The following is a 16,310-nucleotide window of genomic DNA, read 5'->3' on the forward strand; positions in this document are numbered from 1 at the left end:
TATTGCTTATTTTGCTTAAATGAATGGTACATTACAATTTTTGTCTCATGTCTTTCAGTTCTGCACATGTCAGAGCAATTTACAAGCTAAAATATGGAAACTACAAAAACACACACGTTTGACATTATGCATGACAGAAGTTAGGCAAAAGCTGATGCTGCATTGAAATGTATAGAGGTGTCAAGTCTAACAGATTAACTAGTGCGCTAACAGCAAAAATAAAGATAGCGGTTTTATGTAGCCAACAATGGCTCAGATCCTCAATGCCTGTAAATACACATGATTCATCCACACACAAAGTAAAAAAATAAATTTAAAATTAGTCTAGCGAGCTTTTCTTTTTGTCGCCCGCCCCCTAATCCTACCCTTTATCTTCTTTAGCCCTCTGTATTATGTCTAAACTTCAGGGCCAGGAATGCATTTTGCGGTTGTTCTGTGAAGTGTGTAGTACGTGCTGGGTGTTGCCTGAATAAAAATACTCTTTTTTCTTCTCCAGCTTCTTCAGAGGAGCAAAAGGATTGTGGCTTAATGTGTCATCTGAGTGAGGTTTCCCGAGCTCCTTTCCCTGTTAACTCACTGTGATGTGAATGTTGCTTGTCAGCCAGGCTGTGAAATGCTTCTTTTGCAGAACCACAGCATGGCTGAGGCTGGAAGAGGCCCCTGCAGATGGTCCAGTCCCTGGCTAAGAGCAGGGCCACCTCGAGCAAGTTGCTCAGGCCCATGCCCAGGGGGGGTTTGAGTCTCTCCAAGCATGGAGACTCCACTGCCTCTTCTGTCAGTGACACGAACACTAGGTATGCTAGGGTGATATCAGCCACAGAATATTTAGGGTCTTTTTTTACTGCCAGCAAGTTTAGAGAAGAGCAGGAGGCAGGGGTTCCTCTGTCCTGGCAGGAATACAATCATTTTGAGGTGGATAGGGCAGTGAACAGACAATTTGAAGGTTGTTGCCTGACCAGGTATGAAAAATCTTGGCTGTCTTCACTGAGATCTATAGATAGGAATACAGTCTGCAAGATACCTGCAGCGATCTTTCCTCTGTAGTGGTGAGGCCTCCAGCGGAGAACTGTGTTTGGTTTCAGCTTCTGTATTTCAAGAAAATCATGAGCCAATTGAAGAGATCCCACAATAAAGCCACAAGTACAGTCAGAAATCTAGAAAATATGACCTACAACGAGAGACTGGAAGAATGTTTGGCCTGGAGAAAAGAGAAGGGAGGCATATTAAAAGCTTCAAAACCATCCAAGACTACTGCAAAGGAAAAAACAGCAATTTGTTTTCTGTCTGTGGTGGATAGGATAAGAAATAATGCACTTAAGATTCAGGGGGATTCAGGTTAAGCATTAGCAAAAACTTTCTAGCAGTAAGGCCAGTGCAGCCGTGCTGTGAAATCCCCTGTAGCGCAGCTCTTCAAGAACAGGTCAGACAGGACTGGCATGTTCAGCTGGTCCTGCCTTCAGGCATGGGAAACCTGACCCCTTGCGTCCCCCTCCAGCCTGAGGATTCTCTAATTTCTCCATATGAGAAAGAGTCCTGCTATAGAGTCAGTCAGGCTAGTTATGCATAAAGTGCACCAGCAGTGAGACATAGAGGTAGCTACCGTATGTGCTGGAGGGGCAGCTCCCTGGCACGGGAGGACTTTGTGCGTGTGCTGGCTTGTACAAACCAAGCTAGTCCTGGCCTAAGCTGTTGCAAGGTAAGCCAGGAGTACTGCTGCTGTAGTCAGAGGAGCTCCTCTGGATTTACACTCGCATAGTGTAAATACGGCTCGCATTTAACTCACTCCAGTCTGGCAACATAGTTGTATCTTGACTGGCACTTACCAGTGAGGGGCTGTCGCTTAGCTCTGTTTCCTGCATAATCTATTGATGGGCCAGTCAGTGAGGGGCAATGGACTTTTTGATTTTTCTCAATTTGTTTAAAGCAAGAAATTAATTCTGTGGTTTCTAAACAAATTAATTATTCAGCGTTTTCTTCCCTTTTGATTGGGAATAGTCCTGAATTATTTTTATCAAATTAGGGATTAACTTGTCTTAACTGTTGCAGAACATGCTTTAGCACTGCTTGTGATCTCTTTAGATCCTAGCTACCTTGAAGAACTAGCAGGCAACTGTCTTACTTGCGCTAATTCCATATTTGTCAAATGCCATTTGGTATATATTAAAGGGGCATTGAGGCTGGTTGATGTTTCTTTTATGACCTTTCGCTTCAGAAAGCAAAGCGAGTTGATGAAAGCATCCAGGAAAATTAACTTCTTTGTCTGTGCATTTTACTGAAGAGCCGGTGAAATACAGCAACTCAGAATTCAAAACTGTTTTCTAATTTTCTGTGAGGGTTGTATTGATTCTGCCACTTTCTATAATCTATGTGTAATTCTATCAGTGTTTTGCTTCTTACATACTCAGTGTCCTCTTAAAAAAACCCCAAAACACTAGAAACCCACTGTATTCCCTTTCTGTCAGCCAACAATCTAGATAAATGCCAAATAGTCAGAAGGGAAATGTTCTAACAAAGTTTGACTACCATTTTAAATGAGTGCAGATGTACTTCAGAAATCAGGACAAAGAACTTGCTGTTGTCTGTTGTGTCTGCTGGAAGACAAGAGTTTAGAACAATATGCTGTGAAAAATAATTTGCACATTGCTGGTATCCCTGATAGTTAAAAAATATATTGAGGCGAATGTACACTCATAAGGCACATAAGAGCCTACTTATTTTAAACGGGGTCCATTTTAGCATACATGAATCTGCACATATGAATTCTTATGTGTAAGAGTTTTGTAAACTATCTTTTGGGCATCCACATGACTTAATTTATTTGTGAGAATTCATCTGCACAGAAAAATGGTGTGAAGTAGCTTCACGTTGCATTCTATCAATTCTGTGCAAAGATGCACATCCTGCTGTCTTGTGTACATAAAACTATATTAACAAACAGATTGACACCTGGTGTTATGCAATTCAGACTGTGTAGTGTGGTTATTAAAATATTGATATGAAGAAGACATTTTGAGTAGTATTTACAGTATGAGCATTTTGTGCTCCTGTTAGAGAATGAATAGGAATTGATTCCAATACGGTTCAAGTAGCTTGAGCCATCCTGAGATACGATCCCAAGCTTTTTCTCTGATTCTCAGTCCAGCTGTATGTACAAAGTACATTTGGATGGTCAGCCCTATCATTCTTCAGTAATCTTCTTGTTTCAAACTCCTCAGGGAACATCCAGTCCTCTTCAGCTGAGAAGGGGGATTATTGTTATTCAGAGGCTTCAAAAGGAAAAAAAGGAACGTTACAGATTGTTTGGTCTCAGAGAATAACTCTTTTCTTTCCAGAAAATAAAGCCTTCTGACACCTGTTAGCTTCCTTTTCGCTTGAGGGGATAAAGCTAAATGTGTGTTTGCCAGTGCATCAACAGCAATGTTAGTATAAATGTATGGCATTAATATGTAGAATCAAAATGTATAATGCTGTGAAGTGCTAATTTGTAGGAAAGAGAGTAAACTCAATCCATAATTATATCAGATAAAATTAAATAGTGCCTCATGTCATGAAATAGCCATTAAATAGCACTAAGGAAGAAACTATGTTTAAGGACAACTTATTCCATAACTGTCCTTACAAGAATTCCTGTATCTTCTCTGGGGCATTTGAGGATTTCATCTGTCAGACATATGATGCTGGACTAATGGACCAACCTGCTGCAGCAATTCCTTATTCCTAAGAAGGGCTGTGTTGTCTCTATCCTATTCATTCAGCTCCTCTAGGAAGTCTGCTATCACTCTCTGTGCTGCTTTCCCTGATTCAAAGTCTTCTAAAGCCAACTTGATCTCATTAATCCCTGGCCATATCAAATTATCTAATAATGTAGTTACCATTAGATTAAAAGTTTTTTAAAACCTTGAGAATTCCTTTAACCCTTATATTTGAGTTTAGAGGTGGTGCAAATGTTCCATAGATGAATTGTGCCAAAAAAACCACAGTTGCCAGGAATCTCCTTAATCATAACAATACACTGGATTCTGATGACACAGAATAATGAAACTGGAGTATGTCAACAAATAAAAGGAAATATGATAAAATATATAGCAAAATCATTTAGTCTCATCTTTTCTCTCGAGCAAATTTTTCTACCATCTGTAGGCAGAAGAATTCTAGATGCGATTACAAAGTTTCACAAACAGAGAAACACATACATGCATCATAATTGCAAATTGTTGCAGAGATACGGTCCTTTAGCTTAATTCTAAGTAACATGGCCATTTAATCATAGGCCGAATTACTCTATTCATATCCAAGTTTAGGATGACAGGACTAAAAATGGTAGAGATACAGCCTCATTCAAATCTCATTCAAGTCAGTGGGAGCAGCATAGTTTGCTGCTAAAGGTTATATGTTGCCTTGTCAACACCTATGAAATTTCCTGGAACTTTGCAAAATAGTTCTGGAGATGAGCTATAGATTGCACTTACTCACAGATTTATTTTCATTCATTTCATTCAATCTTGAAAGCAGCTTATGTGAATTTGAATAGGCATGTTGCAGTATCTTGCTCAATAATAGCATGTGATGTTAATTACTGTTTCTGTTGCAGTAGCCCATACGTATGGAACTTCACAGTGATTTTCCCAGGGAAGACCAGCATACCATTAAACCCTTGTCCCAAATAATTTGCAGTCACAAAAAAAAGTATTAATACAAACATTATTTGTAAGAGAAGCGAAATGAATGTATTTCTCTTCAGATGTATTTGAAAATATTTCTTTTTCATTTTGAACAGTTTAAATAATATATGCCAGGAATGAAACTGTAAAAATATGAACTTCATATAGGAACTTTCAGAAATAAAGTTTGTATCTTTTCTTGGAGATCCAAGAGGGATTGTGTTAGCACATATTAGGTACCTCTTGGAATTATCTGTAGAAACTAGGTGAGGGAGAAATGTTTTGTGGGAAATCGTATAGAATTAATTTTACACATGCTTTGGGAATTTAGGACCTTTGGGAATTAAGAGGAGGATTTTCTCTGGAGGCAGTTTTATCTCTGATCTAAAACCTGCCGTTGTTAATTCCTAATTGCTGTTTAATAGCCATTAATTTGGAGTCCTCCATTTCTGTTTTCTCACTTAGTAATGGGGCGTGCTGACTGGAGATGGGCTCACACTAGATCTCCACCTCTGACCCTAGGAGATTGCACGTGTCTGGAATCAGAGAGGGATAGGGCAGCGCTCAGGACAGGATTTCCTTGATGAATTGCTTGTTTCTGTTTTTAAAGAGTCTGTCATACAAATGGGCCTCTATTTTACTCAGTTTTCCTTTCGGTAATAGAAAATTGCATCCATCTCAGTAATTGGTGGAGTTGTGAACACGCTCAGAAGTAGGTTTCTTGAGGAACATTCTTGAGAATAGAAGCTATTAATTTGTCACCCAGTGAAATAGCCCTGATTTTCTTTCTTTTTATGAGAGACATGAGTGTCCTCAGGCCTCTAAGAGCATCAAAGGCATAACTGCAGCTGATGTAAGCCCCTAAATTGGTTTCAAACCAGCTACTTTGGGCCAGAGAGCAGTATACATCAGGATGGCAGAGATTAATGTGGGCTGACTGCCCAGGTATTTTCCAGACTTCTCAAGTGGGTTCTCTAGTAGCTGATTACAAGGGAAGGATTTTTTTAGAACAGAATCTCCTCTTGTATTTGTCATGCAGTTTTTATTCGTTACGCCTGAAGCAATGGCTAGGCGGCAAAAGGATTACAAAAGCATGACCTGAGATTGAGGAATAGATGCAAATAGATCACGCTAAATGGTGTCCTGTTAGAGTATCTGTTCTAATTTTTTATATGTTGTTTTAAAAGACAAATTTTATTTGACTCTTAGGATTGATGGCAATGATAAGCTTTCTTGAACCCAAACCTAGAAATCTCATACACAGTTGCTAGATTCTTCTGGAGCCGCTGATGCCTGCAGCAGTGAGTGCGTTACAAGTGTATGAGGTTAAATGAGACTTGTAGGGTACAGAGGTTGCTACTCAGTCAAGAACTTCCTTCGTGATTTCATGTGGGATACTATAGAAAGCTACATAAAGAATCTGACAGGCATCTTTCCCCTTGCCTTCTCTTTTCTTCACTCCTCCCTTTTTAGGTACTGCTGCCAGACCACTTTCATGCAGCTCAGCCCTCTCTGCCCATCCTGCTGTCTGCCCTGGCACAGGGCTACCTTCCCACTGACTACTGCCATCCTAGTGCTGCACGGAAAACTGGTATTGCCCACTAGAGAGAGAGCCTAAATATTTCAAATCTGTCTAGTATATTCTTAAAAAGACACCTCTGGCATAAACAAAAACTATCTTTATCACAAGTTCAGTGGCACCAGCTCAGTGAAGCTTTCCTGCATACTCTGGTTCTTGTAATATACTCCACTCATTAGGATTTACTCACCAGTACAGTTCACCCATCAATACAATTATGTGTGTTTGCAATCTAAATTTTAGATTCTGGAAAACTATATAATATGTGCCATGAATATTACAGTAGACATTGGTGCCTTTTAGCAGTGACTTCTGAGGAGCCTTTAAGTCTAAATTTTAGAGGTCTCATCTTCTGGATAACTGTCAAATGTAGGTGGAAAGATTTCTGCTTTCCAGGCACCTTGCTACTCATATGCATGTTTTCGTCAGGGATCATTATTGGGTTACTTAATGATTAGTTTGGATATGAAAAGGCAAAGCTAGGAACTGTTATTTTAAGGAGACTTTCTCAACCACAGTAAAATCAAACCCAGCATGGACGGCAGCAAATAGGGTGGAGTGTAGTCACCCAGATACCTTGTGATGACTGCGTGGCTAAGGAACGATTGTGAGTAGCATAAAATTTCAGAAGGCAGGTAATAGGATCTGGAGCTTTGAATGTCTGTATCTCCAGGTAAAACCTATTTTAAATGAGCCTGGCTGGGAAAAAAGGAGGTTTGGCTTCTATCAAGTAAGCTGGTGAAACTTGTCCCCCTTAATGGAAAAGCATGCAGAGATTTTTTAAAAGTGCTGAAAGTAGGTAAACGGTAGGCCCTTCCCCCCCCCCCCCCCCCCATCCCTCCAGAACTCATGCTATCACACCCAGAGCTGGCATAGGCACATGTGGCAGAGCACCTTCCCTAAGCTGCAGTCGTAACATCTTCTGTAGCTCTGCTATAATGGCAAGTGTTACTTGGTGATGCCAGCCAAGAAAATATTTAAGACCTAATCTGAAGACTACTAAAGTAACTGGGAAGAATCACACTGATTTTAAGTTGCATATGGTCGAGGCCTCAGCAAGACAAATAAGCAGAGTAATGCTTTCTGTCAAGCTGGCTCATTTCCTGAAAAAAAGAAGATAACATCCTCAGTGCACCTCGTGGTAAGAGCAACAGAAATAGAATTAGTACCAGAACAATTTGTTTGACAAATACAGACATTGTGAAAGAATTCAAATCAATAATCTGTTTTGAAAGCTGGATTTTGGTACAACAGGTTATCGGCACAAGAAGTTCACACTATGCACACACACTTAATAATAACCTGTCATATTCTGTCTCATGCTCATTTCTGTATGATACCAGAGTCATTGTTTACCAAAAATAAGCTCTGCATTTGTTATGCATATATTATTATACAAGCTTGCTATTGAGATCTCTGTAGGAATTTCTCTTTTTCAGATAGGAAAATGGTAAAATAAAATCTAAGTCTATATTTTTTTCAGTAAAAGATTAAGAATACATGTGTTCTGTAATGCTACAAAATAAGGATCATTATTTGTAAGGAAAAAAAAGCCACTTTGTCATAGGGATTTACTAGAGCAGTGCAAGATGACTCTTAGTTATCAATATGTGTGTTCAGTTGGAGGCCACCATTCATTCTACCAAGTGTTGAATGATGCTTTTGAAAGAAGCCTAAACAAAATTAGATATTTCACTAAGAGAGGTTGTCACAAAACACCAGCAGTGTTTGCGCATATTGATCTCAGCAAATGATGAACTAAGTAATTTTATGTTCACTATCACTGGTCATAGCAAGATCATTCATAAATATGATGGTAATGTATATGTTTGCATTACTCCAGTTAAAGAGGGAAGTATTTTACTACTGAAGAACTAAAGAAAGACTGAAGGACTTTCCCAAAGTCATAAAGGAAGCCTAGGGCAGAGCAGAGAACTGAAGCTGAGCTGGCTGTCTGCTTAATTCGTCTATCACTTTGACAGGGGACATTTTCCTTGACTGAGATTTGCGGCAAACCATTGCCTGCATGGTAGGTGACTGGCATCAGGCTTCTGCTCCCTGCCTCGTGTCACCCTTTTACTCCTGGAGTCCCCACAGCTCCTTTTCCACGTTGCACACCTTCTCCTCCATTCCAGTTCATTGTTTTTCCTCTGAAAGAGGGATGGGAGAATGAAAAAGGAAGGAGAAAAAATCAGCTGTTAATGTAATGAGCAAGCCTGTTTTAAAACTTTTTGAGTTCATTTCCTTCTCCATCCATGATAACGAAGGAAGATGCTCATGCAGAACCAGAACATTGAATTACGTTAAAAGAATTAAACTGCCTTATGGAAGACTGTTGCAACGTTGCATCTGTTACGATATTAGATGGCTGGTGTAAAGTTAGGGTTTGTGCTATTTTGTGTTTACTGTTTCGTGTTGTCTTTATTACAAAGTGTATTCCCAACACATTGTGGAATTGTTTGTCAGTCTTTTACAGTTTTTGGACTGCTGAACCTTGTGCAATGCTAGTGTGAAATTTTGTGTATATAAATTGCTGAACGGCATCTGTGAACTCCATACTGATTTCTAAGTTGCTATTCTTAGTCAGCTTCTGTGGATCTCTGAAAATACTCAAAGATTTGTGGGAGTTGAGAGACAATGAGCTCTCTATAACTTTGCCTAAATTAAGATTGAAGCATAAGCTAACTAACATATATGAGCACTTTCTTCAGGTGCTCTGCAAAATGTAAGTGGACATGGACATGGTGGGCAGACCTGAGTCAGCTTTAAGCTTGTTAGTGTAGGAAACAGTAACAATGAAAGCAGGACACAAGTAACTGGAGTACATGTCCCAGAAAGACATGTTTGCTTATTACTCTATATTGATGTCAATGTTACTCTGCCTTTCACTGAGAAAGATAGGATGCCATGCTACATTTCCACAATTTGCCAGGCAAACACAGCTTCAGGTAGTACTAAAGACAAGGCTGTGTGTCCTGTAACACTTACTAAACTACTCCCGTTAAAACTTTATGGGAATCTAGGAGAGCATTCTGCAGGCCAAAACTGGATCATCTTTGCACTTGTTAAAACCTTGTCTATGTTGGAATTTTAAAATGTGTTAGTTAGTGGATGTGTGAACAATGACATCTTCCATGCTAGAAAAAGAAAAAAAGCTTTATTTCTCTTTCTAAAATATTAGCAGAGAAAACACATAGTGATTTTAGCCTCAGTGTAGTTAGTTAAGGTAGCTAGCTAAGTTAGGAAAAAGCTGGCACTGGCATCAAGGTGAAAGTCCGTTGTTTCTTTTCTTCAGTATTTTATATCAGGACAAGTAACTCAATGTATAAAGGTATTTAAAACAAATTAAACATTAAAATATCATATTTTGCAATAGAAGTGAGACATAAAACATAGAAGAAAGTGTCTATAAGGGTCTGCTTTCTTAGAGAAAAACATTTAAATCACAGTTACTTAAAAGTCATTGTTATGTTAGTAATACTTCATCCAGAAGGAATCTTGGTATTCTTGACTTTGCTGTAAGCAATGGTGGTTGCATTTGCCAACTTATTTAATGTAGAAATATACTTGTTAGTAATTTTTTATTTATTTTTGAATTCTGCTGAGGTGTAGTGAGTCACAACTGTGCTTGCTTTAAGCACCTTTGTTCACTTTTAAGCCACGTCAGCTTTTATTATAATGTATACATTCTTCCATTCTGATGCTAATCATTTCAAATTAGAGTAACTCTGAAAATGTTTTTGAATGAATCAAAGCATTTCTGTTTGGGAAACAAATAGGACTCAGATCATGAACATTGAGTCTATTACTGAATCATTCCTCCTGTTTCTGTGTAGTCACATCAGGAGATCCTTGACTTTTTGCTTTTTGGGAGGGAAGGAGCATTTTCAGTTTCATCTCATCATTTTTTGAGTCAAGGGAATAACTAGATGATACAAAGCATTCCAAAAAGAGTATCTCCTTTGATGGGGCAGCTATGTATGTAACATGAAGTTCAGGTCTCTCCTACGTGAGGAGTTTCTGTTGGACATCAATTGCCTCCCTAGTAGCTATATACATTTAATTAAACTGAAAGAATGCTCCCGTGCTCCTTTTTCTAAGCACTCATTTGAGTCTCTGTATCTACACACCATTGTGTTTGTGTTTTGTTTCATGCTGGTTTCCTAGTCTTATGTGATGCTCTGGCTGTCTTGGTTTCCTCCTTAGTAGCTATTAAACTCTTGGACAAATTTCACAGCCAAATTTGACTATGAGGAAAAAGTCCTAATATGGATAGGGAAACTGGTGTGGTAGCTCTCTTTTGGTGTAAGAGTACAGGATGAAATACTTTGAGATAGAAGAGGTTACTTTTAACCTCCCTAACCTTCTGTCCTGAAAGCCACACTGAGCTGGAGAAAAGCCAAAGCCTGCAAAGGGAACAAGGGCCTTCAAATGCAATGGTATAAACTTAGCACTCAAAAAAGCTGTTTCTACATCCCCTAATGAGGCACACCAGCAAGGGTCTACAAGACAGATCACTGTAAATGCATTTATATTAACTGGATGAAGTGCTTTTTGCAGAGCTCTCTTAAACACTGCCTGGGTCTCCAGTGATGTCCATGGCTGTCTGTAAAGCATGCTTTTGACTCTGGCAGCCCGGTGAAATTTCCTCTTCACTAGTTCCCCTAGTTGCCTTTGTCCTTTCCAGAAACATGTTTGCCTCAGCCTGGGTAGGACCCAAACTATTCATATGCCGGCACCGTCTGCCAGCCTCTTGGGCAGAAACACAGGCCAGCTCCTTACTGAACACACATGCATGGGGAGAAGGATGAGCCAGCTTGCTTTTCCCTTCAGTATTTTTGTAATGATGCCTCAGCTTCTTGGGTTTGGCACAGAAGTAGCATCTGTCCTGGGATTATCCCTTCTGCCTTTTGTTTAACTTAGCCATAAAAAGACATAGGCAGTCCAGTGACTTTTGGAAAGATGTGACTGAGCTTATACCTCTCTCAGTAGTTCAAGGGGATCCTGGATCTCCTGGTGAGACCATGCAGACCTGAAAAGACAGGTAGCAAGGTCACAGGGCCAGGGCCATTACAGACACAGGAACAGTAAGCCTTGGGTTTCTACCAAGTTTCAAATGAAAGGAGACTATCTACTCAAGGAGAAGGCACTAAGGCAACCACAGAGGTCAACTTAAGACAATGCAAATTGGATTAGCTACCTGAAATGGTGTAGTTCATCAAAACCCATGCTGACCTTATAGCAGCACACTGTTCTGAAAAAGAGTCCAAAGCAAATTCACTGCAATGAGACAAGACACAAGATCTGTGGGGGAGATGATCATTTGTGTGGTGATACAAGACAGTTTATGTCCAAAATCATTAAGACGAGACTGAAGACACTTTTTGTGTAGAGGAGGTTCCACAGCTGGCTTGAAAGGAGTCTAGTCCGTTTACTGAATTGCACCTGCGTTTTAGCAAGCATAAATCTGGCACCAGATGTGGTCAAGACCAGACACCACCTGAAATCCACATGGAAATTTTCATGTTTCAGTATGACAAATAAGCAGCTGAGTCTGATTCCAATTTTTTTAAATGGATTTAAAATTAAATGTTTATAATCAGATGTGCACTGAAGACAAGGCCTCCTACATTTTACAGCTGAACGAAGAGACAAGTTTCGCAGTGAGTCATGCCACAGTGCTGGATATTTTCAATGACAGAATGCCTAAAGAGTGCTGCTCTTCCCATTATAGACTGGAACTCAGGTGCCTGATCAAGTCATAAGCACAGATTGGTCTCCGGGTTTGAGAAAAGCTAATTTCATCAACAGCAATTTCAGCAGGATATGTTTGGAAACTCAAAATCTATGCTGCCAATGAATTGATTTCAGGCACAATTTGCTGTGGATTTGGCTTTCCAAAATTCTGAAGTGAGAACGCAAAGTAATGAGGAAAGCAGAATAATAGGCTCTTGAAATTTTGTGATTTACTGTTTCTGCCAGATGTAAATAGCCTGTGCAAAGCCTTTTTTGTTTGTTTTTATTTTAATTTGGAAGAAGTAAAAATGAAACCTACAAATAAACATGTATAGTAGCATTAGTCATTACTTTTTTATTATTATTTTGAAATCCTTCAGAAAACTGCTGTGATTTCACTTCCCATCTTGATTACTCATAAGACTTCGTGAAATAATTTGGACAAATAATTTTCTATTTCTGGGTTACTTACAAGCTGTTTATTCTAAGTATTTTCTATTCCTTCAGTATTGGCTATTTAATACACTGTATCGCTTCTGGTCCCTTATTTAATAACGGACATGCCTTACACAAGAAAATAACATCTTGTGGTTTTCCCATCTGCATTTGCAATGAATATTAATTTATGCTATATATGTTTTACACTGAGAATTTTAATATGTTTTCCTAAAATACTTGAGCATAAAGCTGGTGAGGAATTTTCCTTTTTGTAAGAAAGTGCACATTCTTTAAAAAAATGGCAGAAACAAAACAGCTTCAGCAAGGCCTGTTCCACGAGAGATTATTCAGTACAAACAGATCTTTTGGGGAAGGGAGAGAGAGAGAAAGGACTCCCTGAAATAAAGAATAACTCGTGAGAAGGAAATTCATGTGGGATGTGGGAAAATCAGGTCTGAGGAGCTGCTCTCCCTCATTAAGACAAGTTTTTTCTATGCAAGACAGATACACCAAACATTTTACAAAAGGTCAGTAATTGTCTATTTCTCATTTTTTGTGTGCCCAGCCTGAAGTAAATAATCTTTCCTAGGCCTCTCTGTCATTCTCTGAGGCACCCACCTCCACCACCATAAGCATGAGACAGAAATCAAGTAGAAAAAAACTGCCGTGAAATCGAGCAATGAAAGATTGTATCAATGCCCCCTTCTCATGCTCCTGGAGAAGTTGAAAATAGGATTTACCTAATGACATAATAAAAATTAAGCAGCTTTCTCAGGGGAAGAACACCTGCCTGTGAGTGTGATTCACTATACATTACTAGCAGCATTGAGAATATTTCCTTTTGCACAAAATATTTATGGCATTGACTAAATTTTCAAAAGATGATGTTTTAAAATGAATCCTTAAATTTATTTGTACAGATACTGAAATACAAAGTCTGATCTTCAAAAGTATCCAGCAGCTTCTCTTACTTTTAGAAATCTTTGTTATTACTCATTACTTGCATGTGTGGAACAGAACATGCCTTTTATATGAATGCTCTCTAAGCAATACCTGAACAGAACATTAACTCTGGTCTTTGAATTCTCCCCATTGAAAAAGAAAGCTGGGGTCATCATGAGGATAAGTATTTACTTAGGGAGTAAATGACATTCTGTTTAGAAACAAAGTTCAGAGACATATGATGAAAAAATTGTAGCAATATGGAACAGTTTTAGCAGGAACAAAACATGGATATCTTCTCCTCTTATGCACTAGGTAAACCGGATATGCAATACATGATGATGTAAAAGCCAGCTGGATTTCTTTACATTTTGCTGCTTTTAGCCAAAAATCAATTTAAAAAAAATATGATGTGCAAAACAATGCCTATTTTAATCCAGTGTTCATATTTAAAAAGTAGAAAAACACACAGGAGTGAGAGGAATTCAGAAATGAGCTATCTTTCAATAACAAAAGCTGATCTACATTATGCATATGTAGTAGGTTACAGAGAGGAGCCTGGAGTTCAGGACCTTTCTCACACTGATTCCATCTGCGCTGCATTTCAAGCATGAGCTTGAGTCTGCACTGAATGCATTTGTGTCTAGCACATCCAGTTTGCTGGAAATGTGTTGAAAATGTGATCATTGTTTATTCAACAGATCTTCATGCCTTCTGCAGGAGCCAGAAAAAAATTTTGTCCCTCCCGCTCCTTGATGATTTTTTTTGTCTTCCTCTGCAGAACCGGAGATGATCCTCAAAGAAAAAATGTGATGATACTCCAAATTAGTATGTCTTGCCATGTGCCCAGGATTGTTTGATAGTAGTAAGGAAGGCCTGACCCTTCTCTGCCTCTCCCCAGGCAAACTGACGGCAGATATTTGGGAGATTTATTGCCTTCCTCTGAGAATTTCTGCTTGCTGTTGAAAGTATTTATGCCTTTGGCAGTGTCCTGATTTTCAGCTTTGGGACAACATAGTTACAGCTTTTAACCTTTTATCTAAGTCTTGCATGTATTTGATGACACTGGGCAGTGTCTTGAAGCTTGTAGTGGATTAATGGCTGTGGCGTAGATGTTCTGCAGTCCTTCTGAGCTAAACAGCTGCTCCCTGCCTGTGAGAGGAGAGATTGGACCCACTAGCATGGACAATTCCTTCAGTCTCTGTCCCTATCTGTTACCCTCAGCCTTTGTATAACACAGTAGGTAGTATGATAATAAAGAACATATGTTGCACTCACCAGCTTGTTTTCACTACATTTTTATTGATGCTTTTTGAAGTTGCAAGAAAGCTTGGCTAATTTTCTGCCAGTCTTTTACCCTTCCCTGTTTTGACTACAGCTCTCTCTTCTAATGGCTACCAAAAAAACAGAGCTGTCAAAGCAACCAAGCACATTCCTTTCATTTGACCTAATAAAAATTATCCTCCTCTCCATTAGTTTTATTTAAATATATCCTGACTACCCTGTCAACCTACTAAAAATTATCACACCTACATGAGCCAAGGTTTTGATATATCTAGAGCAATCTTAGCAACAGATTAAAGGAAGGTAGAAGTAAACACAAATTTAGATAAAGACAATTGGGATGACATTACAAGGCTGATGAATAAGATTTTACCTCTTTGCACTTCCTTAAAAGCAGCATAAAAGTACTGGATGATGGTGCACAACTCTCTTGGTTCCTCTGATCTGAGGATCTGGAAAATATCTATTCTATGTTTGCAATATTGTCTCGGATGAAGATGTCTTGTGTACTGATCCTTCTTAGCATTCTGCTCTGGATATTCATGAGTCATTAGCTATGAATTTTCAAAGGACAGGTGATAAACAGAAGTTAATATGTATTAGCCAGTTCCTCAACTGATATAAACTGAGGTATCTCTATTGAAGATCTTATCAGGTCTCCCATGTGAAAACTTTGAAGTGCTTTATAAATACGAAGTAATTAGGCCTCAGGATCAGTCCTACAGTATCAAACCTATTTAAATGCTAACATATTTAGTCACAGAAGGATTAATATATCAGGCAAAAAGTGTATTATGCCATTCAAAGGCTGAGCTGAGACAAAACCCCATAAAATCTTAGCTGCCAGTTCTGCACCCTAAACCACTGGGCCATTCAATTCTCACTGTAGGGTGAAAAAATTCTTACTGTGCTTTGAGTCTGTCTGGCACAGTCGCTGTGATTATGAACTGGTAAGGCAGGTGTCCTCCCTTATGTAAGCAGTCACAGCCTTCTATCAGTAGCTACAAACTTTACAGTAAAGATGGTAGAAGATGTTGGAATACAGCTTGCTAAGGCATCCTTTCACTGCTAGCCAGTCATTTAAAGATGATGACTGAGTTATTATCCTCCCATTTAAGCTGCAAGTTATTAATCTTTCCAAGATTAATTCCAGTGTAACCTTTATGGTAACCAAGGTGTACTGTATCCTACTGAGCTAGAATTTGTGTCAAATTGTACTTTTTCTGGTTTTTGTCATCTTATTTCCTGTGGCAATTTTGTCATCCTGAAAAAGTTCATTAGAAATCTTGTATTACTTGTCTCTCCTGATAGACTTTATTATGTGGGATCTTAACATACCTGCTTCCAAAGGAGCAAAATACCTTGAAATAGCTGAATCTGAGCTGCAAACTGCACCTCAGATTAGCCTGGCAGTGCTCACAGGATGACATCACTTCAGACCTTGACTCTATGCGTGATGTCATCCCACTAGTGAGGTGGGGTGGAGCACTGTGAGCCTTCTGGAAGCAGTGTGCTTGGAGGACTGTGAGGAAAGCCCCAATAACTCTTTGAGGAACATATATACTGACAGTTTAATAAGGGCTAGCCGGGGAGGCAGACTCACTATGAACTGAATGCCCTGGGTGGAGATGTCCGCAATCCGTTCCCAGGGGAAGATGCTTGAAGCACAA

General features: G+C 39.1%; 1 long non-coding RNA gene across 3 annotated transcripts in view; it reads left to right on the plus strand.

Annotated features, from left to right (window-relative positions):
• Window positions 1-1,569: 1,569 nt before the first annotated feature.
• Window positions 1,570-16,310, plus strand: part of LOC112980262 (uncharacterized) — a 54,787-nt gene continuing 40,046 nt past the window's right edge. For all 3 annotated transcript variants that reach the window (XR_010386176.1, XR_003258383.2, XR_010386177.1), the window contains exon 1: window positions 1,570-1,696. This is a non-coding gene — a long non-coding RNA (uncharacterized LOC112980262). The remainder of the gene's footprint in view (window positions 1,697-16,310) is intronic.

This window comes from Dromaius novaehollandiae, chromosome Z, assembly GCF_036370855.1.
Source record: "Dromaius novaehollandiae isolate bDroNov1 chromosome Z, bDroNov1.hap1, whole genome shotgun sequence".
Taxonomy (NCBI): Eukaryota; Metazoa; Chordata; class Aves; order Casuariiformes; family Dromaiidae; genus Dromaius; species Dromaius novaehollandiae.